The sequence below is a fragment of the Diospyros lotus genome, chromosome 13, assembly GCF_014633365.1.
Source record: "Diospyros lotus cultivar Yz01 chromosome 13, ASM1463336v1, whole genome shotgun sequence".
Classification (NCBI taxonomy): Eukaryota; Viridiplantae; Streptophyta; class Magnoliopsida; order Ericales; family Ebenaceae; genus Diospyros; species Diospyros lotus.
Genome location: NC_068350.1, coordinates 31968116 through 31982729, shown reverse-complemented (window position 1 = coordinate 31982729; position 14614 = coordinate 31968116). Strand labels below are relative to the sequence as shown.

Sequence of the window (14614 nt, the reverse complement as noted above, 5' to 3'; positions counted from 1 at the left end):
GTTTTCCGCACACATGAGGGGCATTATGAATTTTTGGTTATGCCGTTTGGGCTAACAAATGCCCCCGCTACGTACCAATCTTTGATGAACAAGGTCTTTAAGGAGCATTTGAGGAGCTTCATTTTAGTATTGTTTGACAACATTCTGATTTACAGTAAGGATATGGCTAAACATAAGAAACATTTGAGCTGTGTGTTGGGGCTCCTAATAGTCCATTGGTTATACGCCAATGCGAAGAAGTGTTAGTTTGGGCAGCGGGAGATTGAGTATTTGGGCACGTCATCTCTTAAGACAGGGTGGCTGCAGATAGCTTTAAGGTTAAGGTGGTGATGGAATGGCCCAACCCCAAATCCTTACGTGAACTTCGAGGATTCTTGGGTCTTACGGGGTATTATCAGAGATTTGTGAAGGATTACGGGAAGGTGGCACGGCCATTGACAGACTGCCTCCGGAAGGGTAATTTCTTTTGGGATGAAGTGGCAGAGCAGGCCTTTCAATCCCTCAAACGGGCAATGACCAATCTGCTTGTGCTGGCTTTGCCGAATTTTTTGAGGGAATTCATTGTTGAAACTGATGCATCAGGGCAGGGATTAGGGGCAGTGTTGATGCAACAGCAGCGTCCAATTGCTTTTTTCAGCCATCCCCTAAGCCCCACGAGGTTGAGTGAGATCTATGTATGAGTGGGAATTGATGGCAATAGTATTTGCAGTGAGGAAATGGCAACATTACCTACTTAGGCGTAAGTTTGTTATTAGAACAGATCAGCGAAGCCTTAAATTTCTTATGGAGCAGCGGTTGGTTAGCCTAGAGTGTCAAAAATGGGTCATGAAGCTGATGGGGTACGATTTTGAGCACGATTTTGAGATTCAATATCGTCTCGGATTGGAGAATCGAGCAGCCGATGCTCTCTCACGCCTCCCTTCTTCCGCCACCTTGATGGCACTTTCCATTCCCCAAATAGTGCAGCTAAACCAACTCAAAGAGGAGGTGAAAGGAGATGCTACACTCCAACAGATTGTTAGAGAGGTACAGGCAAATCCTTCCAGCAGACCTAACTATGCGCTGGTGGATGGCCATTTGCTATTCAAGAGCTGGTTGTATCTTCCTAAAGGGTTGGGATTAATTCCGTTAATGTTGAAGGAAGGGCATGATGGACTAGTTGGGGGTCACTCCGGCTTCCTCAAGACTTATAAGAGGATAACCGCAAATGTGTATTGGGTGGGAATGAAACGAGACATACAGCAATATGTTTAGCAATGTCATGTGTGCCAGCAGAATAAATATGAGGCTCTATCACCCAATGGATTGCTGCAGCCACTCCCGGTTCCTAATTGAGTTTGGGAAGATGTGTCCATGGACTTTGTTGAAGGGTTACCTAAGTCAGCTGGGATGGATACTATCTTGGTGGTTGTGGATCGCCTAAGTACGGACACTTTATTGCTTTGAAACACCCTTTTACAGCAGCTAGCGTTGCGGGGATTTTTGTGAAGGAGATAGTCCAATTACATGGGGTTCCAAGTTCTATAGTTTCCGATAGAGATAAAAATTTTGTCAGCCATTTTTGAGAGGAGTTATTTAGATTGCAAGGCACTCAATTGAGAAGAAACACATCCTACCACCTGCAGTACGATGGCCAAACGGAGGTCCTAAATCACACCTTGGAGACATACCTTCGATGCTTTTCCTCCTCCAAGCCAAAGGCATGGTGCAGTTGGCTGCCATGGGCGGAATATTGGTATAACACTTCTTTCCATGTCTCCTCTAAATTGACTCCATTCCAAATAGTTTATGGGCGTGAACCTCCCCTACTATTGAGGTTCGAGAAGGGCACCACGGCTGTTTCGATGATTGAACAGCAGTTGTTGGAGCGGGATTCTGTTTTGGAAGAGTTGCGGTCCCAACTATTGTGGGCACAAGTGAGGATGAAGGAGACAACAGATAAAAAGAGGAGGGATGTGGAATTCAAGGTGGGTCACCTAGTTTATGTTAAAATTCGTCCCTACAGGCAGAAGACTTTGGCTACTCGGATGAATGAGAAGTTGTCACCTAAGTTCTACGGGCCCTACGTAGTAGAGAAAAGGATTGGGAAGGTGGCCTACAAGCTATCCTTACCACCTTCTTGTGCAATCCATCCGGTATTCCATGTCTCCCAGCTTCGCAAAGCGAAGGGAGCGGTGCGGGAAATAACCAAATTTCCCGAACAGCTAACAACTGAGTGGGAATTGAAGGTACATCCAAAATTTTTGTTGGGTGTAAGGCTGGGTCAGGGAAAGAATCTACGGAGCCTTGAGGTCCTGATACAATGGAAGGGGTTGCCACCCCTAGAGGCCACTTGGGAACCCTATTAGCAGATCCTACATCAATTTCCAGAATTTCACCTTGAGGACAAGGTGAAACTTGTGGGCAGGAGTATTGTTAGGACTCCTATTAGTCTCACCTATCAAAGGTGTAAAAGGAGAGGAACAATAAGGGCAGCCAAGGAAATTGAGTCAGGGGAAAAAAAGTCAAAAGTTGGTTAGAAGAGAATATTCTTTCACGTGGCTAAAACAGAATGGGAGAGATGTATAAAAGGGGAGGGAGGAGGAGAGAGAGGACAACTGGAAAATTGTTGAAGGAACCGTTGAAGAGTGAGGCCCTCTCGAATAGGCCTGATTTCTTTTGTTTTGTTTTCTTTTCTTGCTATTGCTAATTTCCATTGCTGTAAGCTACTATAATTGGGTAGTTCCTACTGTAAGAGTTGAATTCAATCTATTGAGAAAGGTCCTATCATTTTCTTGATTTGTTTCTTATTTAATTTGTTTCCTTTTACTACTGCTTTGATTTGTTTTCTTTATTCTTGTTATTTTATTTATTTCCTTGTATTACTAGTGGATTGTATCTTGTACAATCTTTCCTTACTGTAGATATTTCCTAAGGTTGTTTAGGCATCTTTCTCTTGTTGGAAGACTGCCTAACTTAGAATTGTAGGCATGTATATATTATGTAACCTACAGACGAATCTAGTGAGATTGGATTTTTCAGTTCTTTGGTTCTTTCTTGCAACATGGTATCAGAGCCATAGTTTGATCCAATCCATTTTTTCGATTGCTTGAAATCAAAATTTTTTGATTCAAGCTCGACCTTTCTCAATTATTTGAAACCGATTTGTCTGTTATCCTTCCGTTCAAATCTCGTTCATAAACTGAAGCCATGAGTAAAACCAATGAATTCGGAAATACCAACGAAGGTACGAATGAGGTTACCCTCTCTGGAAACTCCGATAGCGGTGGAGTTGTTGGTGGAGAATTGCAACAGATACAAGCAACGTTTAGGCTGATCGGCAAGAATTATCTCAAGTGGTCCCAGTTAGTCAAGACTTTCCTTAAAGGCAAGAGGAAGCTGAGCCATTTACTCGGCACTGGACCAAAGGAGGATGATCCAGCATATGCCGTGTGGGGCGAAGAGGACTCACTAATCATGTCTTAGCTCTAGAACTCAATGATTCCATAGATTAGTGACACAGTGATGTTTCTCACTATGGCTAAGGAGATTTGGGACACGGTGAGGATGACTTATTCTAAGGTAAACGATGTTGCCCAAACCTATGAAATCAGAACCAAAGTAATAGTCACCAAATAAGGGACTTGGTCTATAACTGAGTATGCAAGTTTATTGCAAACCTTGTGGCAAAAGTTGGATCACTATCAGTGTATCCAAATGAAGTGTAGTGAAGATGTTTTCATTCAGAAGAAGTGGGTGGAAAGAGAGATGACGTATGACTTCCTTGCAGGCCTTAATGGAGAATATGATGTAGTGAGAATCCAGATTCTTGGTAAGCCTGAGTTTCCATCTTTAAATGAAGCAATTTCGATTGTTAGGGCCGAGGAAAGTAGAAGAGGAGTAATGCTTGAAGGGCAGCCTATGGAAAACTCAGCCTTATTATCCCTAAAGGGTGGTCTCAATCAAGAGAAATTTACTAGGGTGAAAAGAGGAGTAGATTTCACCAAGATCACAAATAAGGACAAACTATGTTGTATCTTCTGCAAAAAGCCCAGACACACAATTGATAGGTTCTGGAAACTTCATGGTAAACCAAAAAAGGGGGACAATCAAAGGGGCAGGCTTATGTAGCAAATGGTAAAACCAGTGCAAGGAATGAGCCTACAGAATAGGTCAATTCAATGGAGTTGTTGAGGAAGGAGGAGATAGAGAAGTTAATAAGCCTGCTAGATTCCATTGAAAAGGGATCAGGTGCAAATACTAGTGCTTCTAACTTAGCCTTCACAGGTATATCTTTTACCTCATTTAATTTACATACTTCAGACAAGGCCTTTAAACATACTTGGATTCTTGACTCTGGGGTAACCGATCATATGACATCATCCTCTACAAAATTTTTGACCTATAAACCATGTCCTAGTACCAAGAAAATTATGCTAGCCAATGGATCCTTAACAATCGTGGCAAGTCAAGGAAATATTCTCATTGATAGAAACCTAATCCTAAGAGATGTCCTTTATGTTCCTAAACTTTGTACCAATCTAGTTTCTATCCAAAAAGTGACCCATGATTCTAACTGTTGTGCCATCTTCTATCATTCCTTCTGTGAATTTCAGGAAAAGGAATTGAGGAATATGATTGGGCGTGCTAGCGTAAAGGATGGTCTCTATCATCTTAAAGATCTAAGTGGAAAAAGTAATGGGGAATAGTTTCCAATTTCATTTTTAGCTCAATCCAATAAAGATGTAATTTGGCTGCATCATTTCCGTTTAGGGCATCTAGCTTTCAAAGTTCTTCATGATATGTATCCCTCTTTGCTCAAGGGATTAGATGTTAAGAGTTTTCAGTGTGATGTGTGTGAGTTGGCTAAACACAAAAGGGCCTATTTTTCTCTTAATAATAATAAGAGTTCTTATCCTTTTGACTTGATTCATAGTGACATTTGGAGCCCCTCTTCAGTCCCAAATTTATCTGGAGCTAAATGGTTTATGGTGTTCGTTGATGATTGCACATGGGTGACTTGGCTTTATCTCTTGAAGTCTAAGTTCGAAGTGTGCACTATATTTCCCAATTTTTGTAAAATGATCAAGACTTAATTTGGAACTGAAATCAAAAGGATAAGAACTGATAATGCTAAGGATTTTTTCAACCAAACTTTGTCTAGTTTTATAAAAACAGGGTATAATTCATGAGTCATCATGTGTGTATACCCCTCAGTAGAATGGGGTAGCTAAGAGGAAAAATGGGCATCTTCTAGCTGTTACCAGGTCTTTGCTTTTCCACAATAATGTCCCTAAACATTATTGGGGAGAAGCAACCTTGATAGCAACTTATTTGATTAATAGACTTCCCTCTAAAAGTCTCAACTCAAATAGTCCTATTCAACTCCTTTCTAATTTTTTCCCAGACTTTAAATTATCCAATGGAATCAATCCTAAAGTGTTTGGTTGTGTGGTTTTTGTTCATAATCATTCACCTTAAAGAAGCAAGTTAGATCCTAGAGCACTTAAATATATTTTTGTTGGGTATCCCTCCACCCAAAAGGGATATAAGTGCTTCCATCCACCATCCAAACGGTTTTTGTTTCAGCCGATATTAGCTTCATGGAGGACAACCATACTTTGATAAAACTTATCCTAAGGGGGAGACCAATTTTCTTGAGGAATCCAACAGAGAGATATTTTTTCCCCTCTCTGTGAATCTTTCCCTAATGTTGTCTCCTCCCAGCCAAAACATATCTTAAAGGATTCTCTAGAAATGGTCCACAAGGAAACTGACCTACCATATACAAGTCCTCTTAAGGTCTATACAAAAAGAAAGAATCTGGTTCATAACCCTATGCAGGCAAAATCATCTATCTCAAATTCTAATTCTTGTGACAATCATTCTAACCCTACTTCATCTCCTATTCAGCCCACCTTGTCACCTAAATCGGTTGCCTCTAAACCTCACATTGACCCCTCTACTCAAGCTAAATTTGAACCTTATGACTTGGACATCCCTATTACTCTCAGAAAGGGAACCCGCACTTGCACTAAACACCCGATTCATTTGTTCATGACCTATTCCCATTTATCTCCTGCTCATAAGACATTTTTAACCAATCTTCATTCCATTCCAATCCCAAAGACCGTGTCTGAAGCATTAGATAATGAGTGTTGGAAGGATGCTATGATGGTTGAGATGGCAGCATTTGAGAAGAACAATACTTGGGAATTGGTTAAACTACCAAAAAGGAAGAAGCCGGTAGGGTGCAAGTGGGTGTTTACTGTTAAATACAAGTCAGATGGGACCCTAGAAAGGTACAAGGCTAGGCCAGTGGCTAAGGGGTATGCCCAAACATATGGGGTAGACTACCTAGACACTTTTGCTCCAGTAGCTAAGATAAACACAATCCGAATATTACAATCCTTAGCGGTTATGTATGACTGGCCATTATCTCAATTTGATGTTAAAAATGTTTTTTTACAAGGGGAGTTGGAGTAAGAAATTTATATGGATATCCCACCAAGGTTTGGAGTGCAAATAGGAGATGGGAGTGTTGTATGCTGGCTGAAAAAGGCCCTCTATGGACTGAAACAGTCCCCTTGAGCCTAGTTTGGGAGGTTTGCTCAAGTTATGCTTGGTTTAGGTTACAAGCAAAGTCAAGGTGACCATACCTTGTTTATACATCATTCAATTGCAGGAAAAATAACAGTATTGTTGGTATATGTTGATGATATTATCGTTACCAAGAATGACAAGGCTGGGATAGAACATTTGAGGGGTTGTTTGGCAAGAGAATTTGAGATCAAAGAATTGGGAAAGTTAAAATACTTTCTTAGTATAGAAATAGCTCGGTCCAAAGAGAGAATATTTATTTCCCAGCATAAATATATTCTAGATCTTTTAATTGAAACAGGTATGCTTGGCAGCAGGGCCGTTGAGACTCCCATAGAACCAAATCATAGAATTGGGGCAGAATGTGAATCAGGGGCACTAGATAGGGGATCCTATCATCATTTGGTTGGGAAACTTATTTATTTATCTCATACTAGGCCGGATATAGCCTATGTTGTGAGTGTTGCCAGCCAATTTATGTATGATCCTAGGGAAAATCATCTCAAGGCAATGCATAGAATCCTCCATTATCTTAAAGGGTCTCCTGGTAAGTGTGTTTTGTTTAAAAGAACTCATGATCTATCGCTAGAGGTATTTACCGATGCAGATTATGCCGAGTCCCTCGTAGATAGAAGGTCCACCTCAAGCTACTGTACATTCCTTGGTGGAAATTTAATTACTTGGAAAAGCAAAAAACAGAATGTTGTGACTAGATCAAGTGCTGAAGTTGAGTTCCGATCTATGGCATTAGGCATTTGCGAGCTTCTTTGGTTGACAATTATCCTAACAGATTTGAAAGTTCAATGGATTGTGCCTATGCGCCTATATTGTGACAACAAGTCGACTATAAGCATAGCTCACAACCCGGTTCAGCATGATAAAACCAAACATGTTGAGGTTGATAAGCATTTCATCAAAGAGAAGCTTAATAGTGGCTTAATATGCACTCCTTTTGTTCCTATCAACGGGTAGCTAATAGATGTACTTATTAAGGGTTTATCGGGACCTATTTTTCACAAGATACCAAGCAAGATGAGAATGCGTGATATCCACTCCCCATCTTAAGGGGGAGTGTTGGAATTTACACACATGGACTGCTCTTCTTACGGTGCAATCTTTCCTTCAGTGGTTGATATTGTTTTCTTGATTTGTTTTTGATTTAATTTGTTTCCTTTTACTGCTGCTCTGATTTGTTTTCTTTATTCTTGTTATTTTATTTATTTCCTTGTATTACTAGTGGATTGTATCTTGTACAATATTTCCTTATTGTAGATATTTCCTAAGGTTGTTTAGGATCTTTCTCTTCTTGGAAAATTGCCTAACTTAGAATTATAGGCCTGTATATATTTTGTAACCTACGGATGAATCTAGTGAGACTGGATTTTTCAGTTCTTTGGTTCTTTCTTGCAACAGAGCTTCCTAGTTCTAATGGCAGGAAGTCCTCAAATATCTCCACATTTTGCAACGACAGGGTCACCCCCTTACATACTCCAGCCCCTTATATCGCCATGCCTGAACCCATGATCACTCCGTAGCCTTGAGTTTGTGTCCGTAATGGTCCCAATTTCTACACCAAATAAGCGGTTATGAAGTTATGGGAAGCCCCGCTATCGATTAAGACCACCACTGCCTGGCCTTCTATTTTCCCCTTAACCACCATTTCTCCCATTTTGACCGTGTCTTCCAAATCCCCAGAATTCTCCCCTACCTTGGCTCTCTCAATTCCTTCTTCTTCCCTTTCTTCTTCATAAATGACCATTACATGTAGCTCCTTATTCTTGCATTTGTGCCCAATCGTGTATTTCTCATCACAGTGAAAACATAATCCTTTTGCCCGTTTGGCTTGCAGCTCACTCTCACTAAGCCGCTTGAAAGGTGGGCTGCTCAACTTTCTGGCAGCCAGAGGCTAGTATCAAGGGGTTGGGCAGAGCATCGCTAATAAGGGGGGAGGGTGCGAAGGTGGAGGAATCGCAATTCGCTGATAATTTGGGATCAGGGTTGAAGGGGCCTAACCTTTACTTAGGCTAGATCCGAAAGTACTTCCACGGATCACCTGATTTTGTTCCTCAATTCGTTGGGCCAAATCCATTATCTGCTCCAATCCAATAGGTCTTAACACCCTCATCTCAGCCTTTATGTCTGGTTTCAACAAATGCCCTTCCAGCATGGCCTCCAGCATGTTTTTGATCGGTGATGCTAGAGTCTCGAAGCAAAGACAATAATCCTTGACGGATCCCCACTGTCGAATAGCTAGAAATCTCTCCTCCACCATGCCTTCCTGCACAGATCAAAATCGACTCCTCAACAATTCCTTGAGTTCCTCCCAACTCCCCACCCTTCGTCTCTTTTTTTCCCACTAAAACCATGAAAGAGCAACACCTTCAAAACAAAGGGCCGCAGAATCCAATTTCTCAGCATTCGTCAACTGATTCACAACAAAATAACATTCAGCCCTAAAAACCCATTCATCAAGATCTTTTCCCTCGAAGAGTGGCATCTCCAATCGCCTATTTCATACTTTTCGACCTCTAGAATCCATTGGATCCAATGCCTACGTCCCTACTCTTCCCTCCAAGATCTGACGTGTCCTCCAAGGTGAGGGAGGAATCCATAGGTTTGTTCTCCCCACTCTGTTTCCCCTTCCTCCCACTCTCTCAAAGACGATCACTCCCACAGATGAGTGCTCTAATGCCAAAAATGATAGAATTCTCACAAAGGATAGAATCTCACAATTAAACGATAGGAATCTCTTATTACAAAGCTATGAATGAACAAAAAGAAAACAAATATTGGCCTATTCAAGAGGGCCTTCTCTCCCACAACTCCTCTCGAATTCTCTACCTCCCTCCCTCTCTCATTTTCCCCAACCTTTTAATATTTTACTCTTATGTTTGGTTTTGATGATAAAAAACGAATGGATGGAAAATCAATTTATACTCTTAAGGGTGCATTTGATTGCAAGCACAGAAAGAAAATAAGTTCTAGGCAATTCAATTGCCTAGAAATGATTTGCATGGAAATTATCAATTAAGGGCTAGAAAGCTTACCATGGACGAAGACGAAGATGAATGGCAGTCTGGAAGTCGGAATCGGAGGTCAACTTCGATGGAGATGGCAATGAACACGAAGGGGAAGGGGCGGTGGACAAAGACCAAGATCGGTGGTTGAAGACCAAAATTGCTCACTGAATGGGAGAGAAAAACCAAGATCGGTGAACGAAGACCAAGATTGCTCGCTGGATCTACAGAAATAAGAAAAGAATGTGGCCAGAAACCTTACTGTGGAAGAAGATGAAGATGTGCCGGCGGTCTAGAACTTGGAATCGGAGACGGTCTTCTATGAAGATGGCGACGAACACGAAGTCAACGCCGAATGGGAGAGAAAAACCCTAGAGAAATTGGCAATGCGCAATGGAATTTGGGCGGATAAAAAGTGTTAGAGGCAATGCATGGTGGGTGAATTCTCTGGAAAATTAGAACTACCCCCCTCCCCCCATGAGAAAAAGTGAGAACTTTGCATCACGAGACCAAAAGTTAGAAAATAATTAGCTTAGAAAAATTGGCTAATCAAACACCTCAAAAGTTAGAATTTAGCTGGAAAATGGTTATTTTTCATAGAAAATATGGGCAATCAAACGCACCTCAAGTTAAAGTTCATAGTTTTAAATAAAAATCAATTTCAATTACATTGTTAAAATTGTATCAAATCAAATGAACTATGATTTTTAGATATATATACTTATATGGAGATTTGCAAAAATATTATGTTTTAAATAAATGTAACATCCCAACATTTTGAGAAAATAAAAATATGTAATTTTGGGTGTTGGAAATAATTTATTGAGGGTTTATGGTTTTATGAAATTTAATTGAGAGAATCTCTGGTAACCCGTTGGGGTGCTTTAGACCTGTGGGTTGTTACTAAAAAATGATGACATGGCATGTCCATTGGTAAATTTTGTGAAATTGAATGACAAGTAATGAATGGGGAAATTAAGGTAATTAATTATTTTATGTGGGGATAGTTATAGAATTGCCAATATGTGGTGGTGTATTCATGAAATTAATGTAAGCATGGAAAGGGGTGTACCTGAGAGTTTGTAGAAGTTCGGGGTGTAAGGGAAATTAGTATGGGGGTGTGTATGTAAATATCGGAAGTTGTGGGCGTTGAAATGCAATTTTCGGAAACGGCCGAGAAGTCACCTTAAAATTAATCAGAAGCCTAAATATGTTGAAGTCAGAGTGTGGCATGGGCGGTCGTGCGCGAGGAAAGCCAGGGGGAGACGCGGGTTCAATCCCGCATGGGGGGAAATGCTGGATTTTTCCAGCAAGCCCTCCCCAAAATGACATTATTTCAGGAAGGCAGTGACATCTCCTAGCGGTTGCTCCAACGACCGCCACGTGGCTCCTCCCCAACCATCCGTTTTGCTCCTTTTTAAAGCCCATTTCGAGCAACTCGTGAGCAACAGAATAGAGAGGAAAAATGAGACTCAAGCAGCCATTGAAGAGGAGGGAAATTGGAAGAAAAATCCAAGAAAAATAGGGAAAAATCTTGGTTTAATTAGTGTTTAAAGTGACCGGGTAAGTGGAAAAATTCATTAGAAGCCTTGCGCGATTAAATTACAAGTTTTACGCGGTTGGATTTAAATATTTTGGGCTGTGGATTCATTATTTGTTGTGAACGTAATACTTTGCAGCGGGAGTGCGGGAAACATGAGAATCGACCATTTAAAGGCAAGTTCCAACTCCTCTTCGCTTGTTTTTAATTCGTAAACAAGTCTCCATTGCTGTGTGTATTTTACTTCTTCCCTCACCATAGTCCAGTTCCACGAGTTAATTATGTAAATAAGCGTGGTAACCATTTTATAGCTTGTGAGTTGTTGGTGAGTCTGTTGGCGGGGGTTTTAAGCTGGAAGTGAGACCCTTTGCGATATTCCTTTCCAACCATCACGGGGTTTTGTATCGCCCCGCTTCCTTGGGAATGATGTCGAACCCATGTGGGGCTAGGTTCTTAGAGAGTCGGGGAGACTTAGAGTGGTTGGGGAATCACTGGGGTGTTGACCGGGTTGTCTTATATAGCGGTGGCGGTCAACCAACCAACCTCTGCTTAACCCGTAATACCATCAGATAATTTAGACTAGTCAAAAGGGTGTATAACGACGAGTGTTGCCCTTGATCCAGGAGGTAAAGTGGCACAAATACACCCTACAAGGGTTTATAACCTGACCCCGAAGTCATATGAGGTAACATGTCGACCTGTAAGTGTTGGGCTGGGATCTAGTGACATAAGCGTGTTGGAGGCACATAAATATGAGTCTATGGATGTAAACCATCCACTATGTGTGTCAAATGGTTTGGGTGGTTGCATAAAATATGTGGAATCATGTGTTCATGCATGACATGATATTTATGTGCTTGTATGTGTATTGAGCAAGTCGCCTGTACATGACGATTTGGGTCCCCTTGGCCTCTGAGCAAGAGCGACACCCGACTGACAAAGGATATGGGTGTTGATCTGTACATGATATTATTGTACATCATGACATGTGTGAGCCTGAGGGCCAACTACATTGCACGAGCATAAGTGTGTGTCATACAAGAGATAAGCCACGTTATGGGATATACAACATGAAAAGTTGTGTGCATGGGAAAAGTGTTCAATCAAATCATCATGATAAGATTGCATGTGGATGACATATTGATATATGTGTTAGCGCACATTATTTTGCGCGGCGGTGTGATTGTAAAACGGGGATATTTGACTTTTTATAGACTCGGTGGGTAATTGAGAGAGCTACGACTTGCTAGGCTCACTTGGGTGGAGCTAAGATGAGGAATGCTCGGTGGGTAACCGAGGGAGCTATGGCTCGCCAGACTCACCTGGGTGGGGCCAGGATGAGGGTGGACAATAGTCCACAGTGCTGGCATTGCAGCCTTATATATATGGGTGTGTATGTGAACATGGCATATGGAGTGCACATTGTCACATGTTGTGTGAACCAGTGACTATGCCCGACATCTTTGTGTGTATATACATGGCATGTGGTGTGTGTGTAAACGGTTATGTCATAGCATGGGGGCATAACGTGAAGTAACGTGGCATGGTTGTGTGAGATGCATTTGGATGCATGATGTCATAAATATAACATGAACCTATGATGTTAACATGGTAGCAAGATCACTCCTCATGCGTTGGGTGGTGTGATTCTATCTCTCTTTAATTCCTTATTATGCCCTTTTGTTTTGAATATACTTGCTGAGCCTTGTGGCTCACCTCGTTTTTTAAACTATTCCAGGTGTGAGAGCTGGTGTTGAGGATGGGCTCATAGCGTGTGTCAAGCTTAGATGGCTACATGTATAGGATAGTCCCAATCGAGAAGATCTCTGGGAGTAAGTTATAAGTAAGGGATCAAATGCTATGATTGATTAGCTTTGGTGGTCTGATGATTTATTGTGTATGATAGAACCCTTGGGTCGTGTGTTATCATTAAATTGCTACCGATGCTGTAAGTATGAGTTGAGGAGATATTTAGGATGTTACAATAAATCTCCTAAATGATTTTCAAAAATTAGTTTTGAAATGTTGGTCAAATGGAACAAAAAATTTCATAATGGAGCAAAATTTTTCAAAGGCAAAAGACCATATGTCGACCGTTTTGGCATTTTGGACCAAATTGTCAACAGACCATATGTGACTGTCGATCGTTGTGGATTTTATGGTTCTGGTTGTCGACCGTTCGCCTTAGGGCTGTTGACCGGCAAAATGCTTGCTCTTGATGGTTTGGAATTTGCCTTACATCTGTCGACCGTTCGCCTTAGGGCTGTTGACCAATAAAATCCATGTTCTTGATGGTTTGGAATTTGGCTAGCATCTGTTAACCGTTCTGTTATAATCTGTCAACCGACAAAATGCTTGCATAAGAAGGTGTCGATAGTTCTTCATAGACTGTCGATCGATTTTCAAATTTAAGCTAACCTGTCGACCGATTCCTTGAATCTGTCGATCATTTTTATCGTAGAAACTTCCAATGGCTAGTTTGCCCACCCATCCAAGACGCTTCTCCCACTACCAAAAGCTATATTTTTAAAAGATCTCGTTAAGCACTATAAATAAAGGGTAGATGGATGATTCAGGTCAACCAAGTGATCATATTACAAGCTCTCAAGTGCTCATTCATTCTTGTGCTTCATTGTTCCATTCATTTTCTCTCCAAGGCTTTGCATTCACTTTATAAAATTTATTTTTAAGCCTTGCATTCATTTTTTGAGAGATTTTTGTATTTAAGAGATTCATCTCTTAGAATTTATTCTCTATATATTTTCTCTTGCATTTCCTAGCTTGTGGCTAGAGGGCCTACATCGATGGTAGGAGGTTGTATTGCCTACCTAGTTGCTAGAGGGCCTATTTGTCATAGTAAGAGGTTTGTAATTCCTAGTAGTTTATACTAGAGAGCCTATCGATTGTAATAGGAGAATTTTAGTGGATTGTTTGAAAATTCTTAGTGAGGAGCTAGGGAGTGGATTAGCCTTAGTTTAAGTCGAATCACTATAAATCGCCTGTGTTCCTCTATTACTTTTATTCCCTGTTTCATTTATTGTGCTAAGAAATCCCTCATTCATCCTTATTTGCATTAAAATCTCATTTCTAAGCAAAGAGTTCTTCAAGTTCAATCAAAATTTTAAAATAACCCAATTCACCCCTCTCTTGGGTTGTGGTATCATGACTACATTTATATCACCTTTTATATGTATTCCTTAGTCCGTTGCAGCCACGTGAGTTGTTATTCTCCCCCGATCAAATGTGACTCCTCTGCCCTTGTGTCTTTTTCCTTGATTGTAAACTTATAGATTCTCCTATGGACCCTAATGTAAAGCTTTTACTAGGACAGGGGGAGCCTCCTGTAGATCCAGGGAGATATCGCAGGTTGTTGGAAAACTTAATTATCTCACTATCACTTGGCCTGACATTTCTTTCTCAATTAGTGTTTTCAGTCAATTTTAACAGTCTCCTAGTGATAGCCACTGGGATGTAGTTG

The 14614-nt window shown here is 40.9% G+C and overlaps 1 protein-coding gene across 2 annotated transcripts in view; it reads right to left on the bottom strand.

Annotated features, from left to right (window-relative positions):
• Positions 1–14614, bottom strand: part of LOC127788399 (mediator of RNA polymerase II transcription subunit 33A-like) — a 68828-nt gene that overhangs the window by 10648 nt on the left and 43566 nt on the right. The window lies entirely within an intron of this gene.